At 33.7% G+C, this 15,016-nt stretch overlaps 1 long non-coding RNA gene across 1 annotated transcript in view; it reads right to left on the bottom strand.

Annotated features, from left to right (window-relative positions):
• Positions 1–11,909: 11,909 nt before the first annotated feature.
• The window catches only part of LOC141559794 (uncharacterized), a 75,241-nt gene continuing 72,134 nt past the window's right edge, over positions 11,910–15,016 (bottom strand). The window contains exons 2-3 of the long non-coding RNA XR_012487552.1: positions 13,537–13,601; positions 11,910–12,028 (exon numbers count right to left, since the gene is read on the bottom strand). This is a non-coding gene — a long non-coding RNA (uncharacterized LOC141559794). The remainder of the gene's footprint in view (positions 12,029–13,536; positions 13,602–15,016) is intronic.

Genomic DNA, 15,016 nt, shown 5'->3' with positions numbered 1-15,016 from the left:
TTTTTAGCAGAGTCTTTGGGGTTCTCTAATTATACCATCATGTCATCTGCAAAGAGTGATAGTTTGATTTCCACATTACCTACTCTAATTCCTTGAATCTCTTTCTCGGCTCTTATTGCCGAGGCTAGCGTTTCTAGTACTATATTGAATAGTAATGGTGATAGTGGGCAACCTTGTTTCACTCCTGATCTTACTGGGAAAGGTTGCAGTTTATTTCTATTGCATGTTTTGCTTACTGAGGGTCGTTAATACATGCTCCTGATTATTCTAAGGAGTAATCCATTTATTCCTATACTCTCAAGAGTTTTTAGTAGGAATGAATGTTGGATTTTGTCAAATGCTTTTTTTGCATCTATTGAGATGATCATATGGTTTTTATTAATTTGATTATTAATATGGTCAATTATACTAATATTTTTCCTAATATTAAACCAGCCCTGCATTCCTGGTATAAATCCTACTTGATCATAGGGTCTTATCCTGGGGATGATTTTCTGAAGTTTTTTTGCTAATATCTTATTTAAGATTTTAGCATCAATATTCATTAAGGAAATTGGTCTATAATTTTCTTTCTCAGTTTTCGATCGACCTGGTTTAGGTATCAGTACCATGTCTGTGTCATAAAAGGAGTTTGGTAGGACTCCTTCATCCCCTATTTTTTCAAATAGTTTGACATGTGAATTTTAACAAACATTTTAAAAAAAAAGATTAAATCCAATACTATGCAAATTATCTGAAAAAAAAAAAAAACAGGGAAAGAAGATATCCTACCAATTTCCTTTTATGGCACAGATATGGTACTGAAACTGAAACCCGGCAAGGTCAAAACAGAAAAAGACAATTATAGATCAATTTTTCCTTAGAGTACCCTGGAGGATCAAGTCAAAAACTTCTAGAAACAATTCACAACTTTGGCAAAGTTGCAGGATACATAATAAATCCATACAAATCATCAGTCCAACTAAGTCAACAGCAAGAGATACTAAGAAACATTTCTTTTAAAATAACTGTCTAAATTTTTAGGTGAAGAGATTAAAACTATTTGTAGCCACATATTTAGAGCACATTTAGTGCTCTAAATCACTATTGATCAGAGAAATGCAAATTAAGACATCTCTGAGATATCACTACATACCTGTGAGATTGGCTTATAGTGGAGGAAAAGATAATGATGAATATACCAGTACACATTGCTTGTGGAACTGGAGAGCACTTTGAAACTATCCTCAAAAAGTTACCAATCTGTGCATACCCTTTGATCCAGCACTGTTTCTATTTAGATTATATTGAAAAGAGAGAAAGGGATATAAATGTGCAAAAATGTTTGTAGCAGCGCTCTTTGTAGTGGCCAAAAACTGGAAACTGAATGGATGCCCATCAATTGGAAAATGGCTGAATAAATTATGTTATATGAATGCTATCAAATACTATTGTTCTGTAAGAAATGACAAGCAGGATGATTTCAAAGAGGCTTGGAGAGACCTACATGAATTGATGCAAAGTGAAATGAACAGAACCAAGAAATCATTATACACAGCAACAAGAAGACTGTATCATGATCAATTCTGACGGATGTGGCTCTCTTCAACATTGGAATGATTTAAATCACTTCTATTTGTGCAGTGATGAAGAGAGAACATCCAGAGAGTGAAACATAGGAACATAGGGTGGAATACAACAGCATTTTCATTCTCTCCGTTGTTATTTACTTGCATTTTGTTTTGTTTTGTTTTTTTCTCAGTTTTTCTTTTTCTTCCTTTTTGAGCTGATTTTTCTTGTGCAAACAGGTTACTGAATAAATATGTATACACATATTGGATCCAACATGTATTTCAACATATTTAACATGTATTGGACTAAGTGCCAGATAGGGGAGAGGGTGGAGGAAAGAAGGGGAAAATTTTCAGCAAAAGGTTATACAAGCATTAATGTTGAAAAAATTATCCAAACATATGCTTTGTAAATAAAAATCTTTAATAAAAAATAAAATAATTGTTGATAATATAAAACATTTGGGTATCTACCTGTCAAGGAAAAGTCAGAAACTATATGAAAACAACTACAAAACACTTTCAACACAAATAAAATAAAATCTAATCAATTGCAAAAATATCAATTCTCATGGTATGATCAAGCAAATATAATAAAAAAAGACAATGCTACCTAACATTCTACTTATTCAATTCCATACCAAACTCCCAAGAAATTATTTTACAGATCTAGGAAAAAAAAACAGTAACAATTTTCATTGGAAAGAACAAAAGGTCAAGAATTTTAGAAGAATGAATGGGAAAAAATTCGAATGAAGTTGGTCTAACTGTGAAAGAATTAAAACTATATTATAAAGCAGTGATTATCAAAAACAATTAGAACTGGCTAAAAGTAGTTGATCAGTAGAATAGGTTAGGTTCAGAGAACAAAATAATTAATGACTGTAGTAATCTACTGGTTTGACAAAACCAAAGATCCAAACTTTGAGGGTAAGAACTCACTATTTGACAAAAACTGCTGGGAAAATTAGAAAATTGTGTGGCAGAAATTCACACCTAACCCCATATACCAAGATAAGGTCAAAATGGATTCCTGATTCACACATAAAAAGTGATCTTAATAAACAAATTAGAAGAACAAAGGATAATTTATCTCTCAGAATCTTTGAAGAAGGAAAGAACTTATGGATAAAGAAGAACTGGAGTTTATTTTTGAATATAAAATAGATAAGTTTGACTATATTAAATTAAAAAGCTTTTGTTCAAGTAAAACTAATGCAGACAAGATTAGAAAGAAAGTAATAAATTGGGAAAACATTTTTACATTCAAAGGTTCTGATAAAAGTAAAAAATATGGGAGAACCGATTCAAATTTGTAAGAATTCAAGCCATTCTGCAATTGATAAATGGTCAAAGGATATGAACAGGCAATTTTCAGATAAAGAAATTGAAACTATTTCTAGTCATATGAAAAGGTGTTCCAAATCACTATTGATCAAAGAAATGCAAATTAAGACAACTCTGAAGTACCAATATTCACTTCTCAAATTGGCTAAGATGACTGGAAAACCTAATGATGAGTGTTGGAGGGGATGTGGGAAAACAAATACTAATACATTGTTGGTAGAGTTGTGAACTGGTCCAACCATTCTGGAGAGAAATTTGGAACTTTGTCCAAAGGTGATCAAACTGCATACCCTTTGAACCAGCAGTGTTTCTCCTGGTTTTTATGTCTCAAAGAGATCTTAAAGGGGGCGGGGGACCCACATGTGCAAAAATGTTTGTGGCAGCCCTTTTTGTAGTGGCAAGAAACTAGAAACTGAATGGATGCTAACAGTTAGAGAATGGCTGAATAAGTTGTAGTATATGAATATTGTAGAATATTATTATTCTATAAGAAACGATCAGCAGAACTATTTCAGAGATGCCTTGATTGACTCATATGAACTGATACTAAATTAAATGAGCAGAATCAGAAGATCATTGTACAGGGCAAAAAGAGTATATGAATATCACTTCTGAAGGACGTGGCTTTTTTTCAACAATGAGATGATTCACAGCAAGTCTAATAATCTTATGATGAAGAGAGCCATCTACACCCAGAGAGAGGACTGTGGGAACTGAGTGTGGATTACAACATTGCATTTTCACTTTTTTGTCATTTGTTTACAATTTATTTTCTTTCTCAGTTTGCTTATATTTTATTTTCTTTCTCATTTTTGATTTTTCTTTTGCAATATAATTGTATGAATATGTATGAAATATATATAATAATGGTTCTCTAGTTCACACTTACATATTGTGCTATAGTGATATAATCATATAAAGGTATTTAAGGGCTGACAGAACTGCTAATGAGAGGTTCCATTTTTTGCCATCTTCATGGTCTTGCTTCCTGAATTTCTGCACTATGATCAAGGCTCGTCCAGAGGTCCTCCAGAAAGCTAGCCCAAACATTACATTTTGAATAGAATATGTTAATTTACATTCAGTATCCTTAGTTGTTTTTGTTTGTTTATTTATTTATTATTTTGGCTGCAGATGGCATTTTCTGTTCAGTCTTTTGGGATTTCTTTGGATAACTGAACTACAGAGAAGAATTAAGCCATTCATAGTTGATCTCCACACATTCTTGCTATTATTGTGTACATTATATTCCTGGTTCTGCTTGTTTCACTCAGCATCAGTTCACATAAATCTTTCCAAGCCTGTATAATCAGCTTGTGTTTTGTTTGTTTGTTTGTTTGTTTGTTTGTTTGTTTTTTTATGGAACAATAATATTCCATTGCCTTCATGTACCACAACTTGTTCAGCCATTCCTAACTGATGGGACATTCACTCCTTTTTAAATTCTAGTTTTGTAATAAATTGTAGCAAAAGTTAGAAGCCAATCATAGATTTATGTAAATAGTTCTTAGAGAAAATAGCCCAACTCTGTTGCTTTCTCAAATTTACTATTTCATTTAATTAGAAAAATTTTCACATTAATTTGAATGTTTTTCTTATTATTTCACCTAATCATTTTCCCCTTAAAAGGATTTTATATCTATATATTATGAGCCCGAACTTGAAACAAAGTGCTAAATCAGTGGAATTGATAGAGACAATGGTTATTTAGCATGGTGCTTAACAGTTCTCTAGTTTAGTACTTACTATAGTTCCACAAGATTCACACCTTTGATAAGAGACCATATAAACTCTTACTAACTCAGCCAGAATGAGAATTAGGGGGACCCGGAGAAGTGGTGGCAGGCTGTCCTCCTTCCCTTCTCCACTGAAACCAAGATCTGAAAGGCCTCTAGAAAAATTAGCCAAGCCCCAAGTGAAGGAGACAAGACTTTGAAGGAGACAATAAAGGATTTGGACTTTAATCCCTGGCTGCACTTGTGTGGATTACTGAATTGAAAGGAAGGCTGCTCCCAATAGCCCCCCAAGAAACCTGTTCCCAGAGAACATTATTACATTTTAGAGAAAAATATTACATCTATATAGTAATTTGACCACAAATATACAACTGGAGACATTCTCATAAATTTGGGGATGTGGTAAGAATATTGTTCAGTCTAAGGATTGGGATTAAGGGGTACCATTAGTTGTAGTTCCATTGGCAGGGCAAAACAGATAATGACTATGGGACCTGACCCCAATAACTACACTTTTAGGGCTAAGTTTTGATTGGGTTAAAGACACTTGCAGCTTCTAGCTCAGGACCAGAAGGATATAATGCACCTAATGATGCCCCCAGGCTTGCCAACAGGGAGAGACTGGAAGATGTCAATGGGTGGGGGGGAGAGGGGGAAGAGAGTGGGAGGGAGTAGTCTCAGCAGTTGCCCCACCCTCAAGCCTCCATATGATGGGCTGGAAGGATAGAATAAAATATATTTCTTTTATTTTTATTTTTATTTTCAGTGCTTGTAGTTGGAAATCTGATATAGAATGAGAGGGCTTAACATTGAGAGGCAGAGCATCACTTAACTGAGGGAGTCCCAGGGATATTCCATATAAAGTCTTTTTTTTTTTCTTTACATCATCAGAAATATCAAGGAACGATTAATAAGAAATTGCTAATAGGTACTATTATTTACCTTTTTTTTTCCTCAACTCTACCATTACTTCTAAATTAGTTGCCTTCATTCAGTGCCCTAGAAACAATGAAACTATTTACTCTTATCATATACTTTAAAAACTTTTAGAATTTAATTATGAATTTTCCTTAAATTCTACAGAGTAGTTCCCTAAAACTTATTATATTTTGAGAAAGAATGAGTTTCTGGAATTATCTCCAAAGTCTCAGGAATTCTCTTCTGCAATCTTAAAATGATTAATCTTTAAACTACTTACTCTGCTATTATGGTTTAGAGGATCTACAAACTTTGTTTATATGATTTATTTCTGTCATTCCAACTTGAAATGACAGAAAAAAGTCCCTATCAGTTTTTTTCCTCTTTTCTTATAACCTAATCTTCTGCAAAAGAGCCTAAACTGTGACCTAATCTTGCTTACTAAAACTTAATTTTTAGCTCTACCAAAAAACATGAAAGTTCATTAATCTTTCCCTATATACTAAACTGTCTGGCTACAGCCCTTAGAAGTTTTTCTGGCTGGTTATATTTTTAAGTATTTCAAGGTAACAGAATTTAGCATTTACATTTTTCCATTGTATTTTTTTTTTCTAAAATACATGCATGTTTTTCTCATTTGCACCTCTGAATCCTCCCCCAAGATATCTTGGGATTTCTTTTTTAAAGACAAGGCCTTAAACCAAAAACAATCTGATTCTTATTGGCTATCAGTAGGTCCTAGGCCAACCCCCATTTGGTGATTATTTAGATCCTGATTGACTCAGATTCAATGTAAATACCAAACATGTCTGCTTTACCAGAAACACTGAGTGTCTTCCTCTTCCAAATAAATTTATTTAGTTAGTTTTTTTGTTTTATGTTTTTTTTTTTTTTTTTTTTTTTTTTTTTTTTTTTTTTTTTTTTTAGCCTAGATGAAAGAGGATATTCTGTGCCTTAATTTCTACCTCAGCTTAATCACTGAATGGGTCAGTAAAACTGAGACCTGTAGCAGATCTCAGCTTAAAAAATCAAGATCTCCCATTTCATCCAGGGCCATCTCCAGTTATTTTGATCTCCATCTGGCCACTGGAACCAGATGACTCTCAAGGGCAAAGTGAGGCAGGTGACCTTGCACAGCCCTCCTTCACTCAAATCCAATCCATTTGTATGTCATAGCATCATCTCCCTGATGTCATGGTCCTCTTAGTGAAGGAAGGATAAACAATCACAACAATAGCAACAACAATAGCATTAACAACCACCTTTCCCCCTAAGAAATAGAGTTCTTAAGCATTCATCATCACATCCCTGAGTTCAATATCTCTAAGGGTTCTCAAAATACAGTCCGCAGGCCAGATTCGGCCTAGTTATGGCAAATAGGCTGAGGGGTGGAGACAGAGTGTGAGATTTTGTCTTTACTATAGTCGGGCCCTCCAGTCTGTTGGACAGTGAACTGGCCCCCTATTTTAAAAATTTGAGGACCGCATTCTATCCTGATACTTATACCTATATCTTTACCACTTTACCAATTCCTAGATTTATACCTACCCCTATGTTTTTGCATATTCCTACACATCTGCATTTAGACCAGTAACTATAGGTTAAATATATATATATATTTATTATATATATATATATATAATATATAAATATATTATATTTATCTCTACCTAATCTCTAGCCATATATATATGGCTAGAGATTAGGTAGAGATAAATATAATGATAGATGTTAACTGACTCTGTAATATGTGATAAATATAGATGCCCCAAATTTTATTAAACTGTGTTACATTGGAATATTACTTTATCAAAATTTCTGTTTCTTTAAATAAATCCATGATTAAGCTCCAAAGTAATAAAAAAAAGATAGAAATTTATGATCAAAGTATGTGAAAACGTATTCTGAACACATTGAATTAAAATAGTTGTTCTATATTCTCTAATTTTGAAATAATCCCTTTGTGTGTGTGTGTGTGTGTGTGTGTGTGTGTGTGTGTGTGTGTGTGCATCAAACCCCAGTATTAAACAACTAACTAAATGTGAAGCACTGAATGGTGGAATAACAAACTTCTCCCAAAGCCTTTCTTTCATAAATACCAGAAATTGAATAGCTACTCCATTTTTCTTCTACAGACTCAGCCTTATTTTAACTTTTCTGTAAAAAATACTCATTCTACCTTTGCAATTTTCTTTGGTTTATGAATGAAAGAAAGTATTTTTTCATTCCATTATAAATTTCTTGAGCGTAGGACTTTTATTTTTCTTCTTTGTATCTCCATAACTTAGCATGGTGTCTAGGACGAAGCTCATGTTTATTGAATTGAGTTAAACTGAACTGAACTTGAGAAAATTTTATCAGGATAAGGAATCAGAAGATTTTAATTATTGAATTAGTTGAGAGAAATTGATATTATAGCATTATATTAATAGCTAATTCTAATTTTGTATTCCTTCCTTTCCTTCCTTTTCTTTTTGAGTCTGACTCCTAAAAAGGTTAAGACACTAAAGGGCATATTTGAATGTTGAGATTCTCCTAACCTTCAAGACTAGTTAAATAGGTTAGAGGGTACTCCAACCACCTGGGAGAACTAGAGTATAAACAGAATCCTGTCTGGATGAGGCTTTGCCTGGGGAAAGAACTCCAAGTCCTTCATTCCCTCCACTAAATTGTAAGGAAACCATGCTCTGGAAGTTAAAAGCATGTGGAGAGGTCTAGATTGGAGTGGCTTATTGTGCCCAGAAGTCTTGAGACTGCTGAATTTCATAAAAAATCTAAGTTCTCCAAAGGAGAAAGAAGACTTTTAGCCTTTTTTTCCACATTAAATATCTACCAATCAGTGTTTACTTGTTTCTTTTCACAAGGGATGTAAGGAAATTCAGGTTCTCCCTTACCATCTTTGGTTACTCAGGGAAACATTGACCATCAATTTATTGAATGCTGGGTATTTGACTTAATAAGTTTATTAATTACCCAAAAATTCAGGTAATTCATCTCAGCTTTTTGACAGTAGGGTCATGTGTCTTGCCTAAATTTTATATCACAGTATAAAACATAGTATGTGATGTGGTTGATGTAGCAAATGATGTAAAATACTTCTTACTGAATTACCTCCACAAGGGTGGGACCAGGGAACTAAACTGATCTCTGTCAGAGATGCCTTCTTGCCTTTATCAATGCTTCAGTTTCTTTTCTTATCTTTCTATCATTCATTACCTCATCAGTGTATGCTTAATAAATTCCTATGCTTTGTGATAACTTTTGTTTGTGTATTTTATGATGTTGGCCAAGTCATTTCATCTCTCTTAGTCTTATTTTATCATTTATAAAATGTAGGGATAGATGAACTCTTATGTTCTATACCTCTGTCATTTAGGCCAGGCAATAAATGAACTCAGAATTTATATGCCAGCTTTTGAAAAAAACAAAACAAAACAAAACAAAACATAATGTCTCTTAGCTTACTACCATTAGACACTGCTTCACTTAAGAAGAAATGTGATTCCAAAGTTCAACTACTGAATTTCTATATTACGAGTCATTAAATAGTAATAAGATAATTTGTGCTGAAATAACTTCACTGCAGAAAAGGGAAGGTGAGTCATAGAAGATACTTTATATGCCAGCCTTGATACTGAAACTAGATTTCCATTTTGCATTAGGTTTCATTCTCAAAGTAAAAAAATTAAAGGCCCAGATACAAGGTTCACAGTCACTCTGACTACCCAGAACAATTTCCCTGTGTACTCTTAGCCATCAGATTCCAAAAAATATAAAGTGGTCCATGAGATACTGGGAATGAACTACACTGTATTTACTCTATTCTGTATTCACCCTATCCATTAGTATGGATAACATTTGAATTGCTCAATTTAAAAAAAAATACCATTTAATTTTCTTTGGCATCTTCTAGTGGGCAAGAATAGGAAAAACAATAGCAATAACATTTTTATTATATTGTGGAAGTATCTTCTGACTTTCCTTCAGTTTTTTTTCCAATCTATAAAATGAAGAATGAGGATTATTATCTCTTTCCTATCCAATATTCAATCACAATCAAATTCTGTAACTGTATAATGAAATATTGGTATAGATTCCATTAGCATTTTTGTTCGTGACTAGAAATTTTGACTCTTCCTACAAAATACTCTTATTTTGGAAAACACCTATTTCTTGTAGTTTTTTCAATCACTTTAAATTCTTTATCTATTTAATAGCTCACATTGAAAGCTTGTAACAGCTAGATTACAGTTGTTTTTGTCTTATAAAATATAATCAGTGTAAGCTACACAAGTTGCTGAAGTAATTGAGCCAGACTCAGTTATAAGCAGTCTTGGTGCAGTCAGTGGCAGTGCAGAAAGTTGTGGGATCCTCTTTTTGGTTGGCTCAGGTCCAATGTGAAAGAATTTATGAACCCAAAATATTAGCCTGGCAAAAGGAAATTTATTGGCAGTGAGAAGTCAGCTTTTGCTAGAAGACAGACTTCTTAAGTGGCAAGGTCCTGACAGAGAGATAAATGTCCTAGCAGAGAAATTCAGTCATAGAGATAAAGAGGGGTAAATGCTGAAAAGAGAATGTCTTCACAACGGGCAGGGGTGCTGCCAGGCAGCTATGCCAAAGAGCTATGCTTTTAAGCCTCTTCAAAGAAATGAGCCCCAAATTGTTCATTAAATAGAAAATCTGAGACTGAAGTTTCAACTGAATGAAATTACTTTAATGTTGTCACTGCCTCCAGGCCTAGATTTCCAGTAAAATGAGATCACTTATGTTTGAGCTAAGTAGGGCTAATTTTCAGCTCAATAGAGGGTACAGTTGCTCCACAGAATTATATGATCCAAATCTCCAGCTAAATGAGACCACAAGTTTGAGTTAAATAGGGAGTGGTCCTGAGCCAATCTTAATGAAACCACTTAACTGTCCCAAAGGTTGAATCCCTGTCAGAGAAGAGTTTCAGGGTTCACCCCAAAAGTCAAGGACAGTTTCAAAGAGGACAGTTTCAGCGTTCCCCCCACCAATCTCACTTTGTGATGTGTTTCTCTGAGAAATTCCCTGATGTGTATGTGGGAAATATCAGGCTGGAAATTTAAATCCTTCATTGTTTAGTTCCTGCCTACCTCTCCACCCCTGAATCTTATTTCTACTTTCCCATGTATATGATCTGTTCAGGTCAGATAGGACTGCTAATTCTTCTCACACGGCATTCTTCTAGGAATGTTCTGTTAAGAAGTTCTCCATATCTATAATACATTTTCTTCTTAGCTTCTTAGAAGTCTGAACATTTTTTCAAAACACAGCTAAGGGGCCACTTTTTTTTTTTTTTTTCTGAGAACTTTTCCAAATTTCTCCAATTGTTAATGTTTTCTCTCTCTTTACTTTTTGTATGTACTACTTTGTGTATGTATATGTATTCTTTCATCTCCTCTCCCCCATCCCAACCCAGTATATTTTAAGGTAGGTTAGAGGAATAGATTGTGATTTTTCATATTTTCAAGGTCTAAGAAAGTGACTTACAAACTCTATGTGCTCTTAAAAAAAAAAGTTGAAATGCATTGAGGGCAAGATTATAGTCTGTCTAAACTTTTATCCAAACTGAAAGTCAGAATGCAAAAAATTCTTATCCTGAGTTAATTGTGAACTGACTTTGACTTTGTGTAGGTACAGCAATAATAAAAGCTAATTTTTAGACTTCATTTTATCTTCTATAAAATCTGGGTATTGTAGCCCTGGTTCTATATCCTATCAGCAAAGAATATGCAGGTATATATCCTAAGTTCTGTATGCTAAGTTTCTAGAATCCCAGAGATAGCAAAATCATTTTCTCTGAGATATGACATTATCATTCACTAGTAAGCAAGAAAATGCCAAATCTACCTACAAATGGCAGTCTTCTGTCTCAAAGTTTTCTAATAAGGAATCCCTTTCTTACCTCTTGCTTGACTTCTTTTATAGAGATAGGATTTTACCTGATAGGGACATTCAGATCTCACTGACCATATCTTTATTATTTGAGAGGAAATCCAAGTGCCATATTTGAGTTGCATACATGATCCCTTCTACTGAAAGTGTTTTTATTAATTAACTTTACCTTATTTGTGGCTGATCTAAGTTTGAATGGTTCTCTTTAGATTCAAGTATTTAGAAATTTTATAGCAAGCCTTTAATTCCACACTTTAAATGGCAAATTCAGTTTTCTTTGAAGTTGGAAATTAGCTTTCTGAAGAAATGAGACCCAATAGTGTCATTGTAATTGTCATATTCACCCAGTTTCAGTTTCAGTTTACTGAAAATATAATTCTTAGATGAGGAAAATCACAGTTTCCTTCCTTGCCACAGTAATTCTTAATTTAATTACCTTCAAATGGTGATCATCACAGCATTTAAGACCCCTATACTCTCTGAGGATCTTTTCTCTGCAATTGTTGAGTTGTGCTTCAGTAGTTTCAAAGTTTCCCAATATGATAATCTTTCTGCTTTTATCTTGCACAAAAAAATGAAAGAAGTCTGAATTACTTTTTTGTATTGAATTCCTTTTTTATATTTATAAACTATATTATAATTAACCTTTTAAATTTTTACTCTCTTTGCCTTTGTGATATGACAGTGCTATATACTATCTATTTAATTTATACAGAATCTGGTACCCATCCCAGATAAGCTATTAAATTAAATTGTCATGAATTATGCTGAAAAAAACCTACTGAAATAAGATTATGCTAACATAATTCTGTGAATTAATTGGTTAAATTTAGGGCTAATGCAATCTTCAAGAACTATTCAGTAATTAGAGGTAATACAACCTTGAAATTCACCTAAGAAATGATATTAATAGTATTAGTTAATAATTATTATTAATTAATCACATAAATAATTATGCTGCTGATAAAATAATAAGACCAATTAATCAATCATCAAATATGTAACCTCCCAAACATAGAACAGCTCTGGCAATGTGTGTCAATCTCATTATCAAGGTGTGCATCCCTGGGAAGTATAATGCCAAAGTAAATGAAATTGTCCACAACATTCAAAACTTTTCCATTTGCTGTAATTCAGTTCCACATATGGATGATGTGGTGCTGGCCAAGGGGACCCCTGTGCTTTTGTGGTGTAAGTTGTTAGCCCAAGATTAGCACAAGCAGCAGGGAATTGATCCCTGCTTTGCTGCATCTCAACTTCAGAGACTTCATTGAGTACACAATCAATTGATTCAGCACTCCCTCCACTTTAGCTTTGGCTTGTAGCCTTTTTAAGTGTTCAGGGAAGCCTGGTAACTCTAGGGTGAGGGCTGCCAATCCTTTTACACAGCTGCTTTTGACTTTGGTGTCCTCCTGATCCATGTACATCTCACCAGTGGCTTCATGAATCTGTATCATACACAATTTCAGCAGGTGGTCTACACCAGATTGAGAATGAGCAAAGGATCTCAAGTTAGGGGAATGTTTACCCCAAGCATGTGAGGACATTCTCTGGTAGGATAGGTAGATGAGAACAATCTTCTCACTGGGAGCTGAAGTGGGAATTTGCAGCCCCCTGAATGACTGAGCAGCCTTTTAAGGATTGTACTACTTACCTCCAGTTGTGAAGAAGGGGCTAGAAAGCTAAAAAATTGTCTGCTTACCCAGCCCTGGCCTGACTACCACAGCAAGTGGGTATCCCAGCCTGTAGCTGAAATACTAAAATATATACCAAAAAGTTATGCAAAGTTGATTCCAATTACAATTGGTACAAGGAATAGGCCATACTTATAGACAACACAAAATCCAGTAGACATGAAAGACAAACAGCTTTTGCTGTGAGAGAATTCAACAGGTGTCACATCAAAATAGTAGCCCTGATTGAAAAGATTATCAAATGAATACCTGCTTACTGAATTTGGAACTAGATACAGGTTTTTTTCTAGAATACACAGTAAAGGGGAGTTCTATGAATCTATAGGTTTTGCAATCAAAACTAATTTAGTAAATTTAGTAAATAAGCTTGTATACCTTCTGAAAGGAGTGAATGAAAGGCTCATGACACTGCAATTTCCACTTGCAGGAAAATCCCATGCCTATGCTTCCACAATGAGGAATTCCAATGAGGTTAAAGAAAAAAAAATTATAAAAGCCCGAAGACATATACAAATACATAAAAAATTATAAAAGATTATAAAAGACATATGAATGTGTGCATTTAAATAAATGTATTTAATATCAAGACTGATAGCTAGCTAGATAGAAATGTCTTTAGAAACATGCATATATATGAAACAAAATATAAGATATAAAATGTAAAGTAGGTCATAACAGATTTGGAAAAAGTCCTAATAAAGTACAATACTGTATTAAAATAAAAAAATATCATCAACAACAATCCCAAGAACAATACCAGGCTCATCACTCCAAGACAGCTATGAAAAGATTGACTCTTTCTTGTAAATAAGGAGTCAGTAAATTGATAATCTTTCTCAGAGTACTTAAAAAAACAGGTAAGAAATTTACAAAAATACTTTTGGAACAAATAGATAACATTTTGCTGAATAGTAAAGATTTATTATAAATACATAAGAATGTATATACTGAATGTAACTAAAAGGAGATATTTTTTATAGATGCATGAAAGAACTTAAAAAAATGTTAAAAAGCATCCTTATGGGACAACTAGATGGCATAGTAGATAGAGTACCAACCCTGAAGTTGGGAGGACCTGAGTTCAAATTTGATCTCAGACACCTAACACTTCCCAGCTGTGATACCCTGGGCAAAAAAAAAAAAAAGTCCTTGCATGGGTAATAGCATCTTGAACTCAGTAATATACTGACACAAATGAGATTTGAATAGGATGGGTGGGATTACTGGGATGGATTTAGTATGACCAAGTGGTATTTATTGCTCAGTGAATTCAGGAAGTCATTAATCTCTAGCAGTTGGGCCTTAGGGTAGTGATCTTTATGGACTTTAGACAAGTCAAGCAAAGGGAGTAGTAATAAGTACTAGTGGAATACCTTTTCTATTTATCCTTAGAGACAGGCTAGGGCAGACCAGAAGATAGGAAAAAGAATCAGGAAGGATTGGCATCTTTATCTCTTCAAGACACAAGGGTATTCTGAAGTCAGAAAAGCTAATCCAGGAGAGCAATAGATGAAAAATTTTTATTTCTCCAATCCATTGAGGCAGGAAGTATGCATAACAAGTGGGAATAATATATAGACTATCGCATTTGTATTTAAAACAGAGGTAAATGATCAAGAAATGATTGCAGGTACTGAAAATTTGGTGTGTTTTTATGTGCAAACATTTTCTTATTATCATATTGTATTATCAGAATTTACCATAGTATATATAGATATAGATACATTTATCTATAGTACATGTATGTAAGTATATATATATGTAAGTGTGAATGTACACAATATTTTCTCCTCCAATAGTACATAAACAACTTACTGGTAAGGGTTATTTCATATCTGTCTTTGTGCCTCCAATA

Source organism: Sminthopsis crassicaudata, chromosome 3, assembly GCF_048593235.1.
Source record: "Sminthopsis crassicaudata isolate SCR6 chromosome 3, ASM4859323v1, whole genome shotgun sequence".
In the NCBI taxonomy this organism is placed as follows: Eukaryota; Metazoa; Chordata; class Mammalia; order Dasyuromorphia; family Dasyuridae; genus Sminthopsis; species Sminthopsis crassicaudata.
The sequence above is the reverse complement of the archived record's forward strand: the minus strand, read 5'-3'. Positions and strand labels throughout refer to the sequence as shown.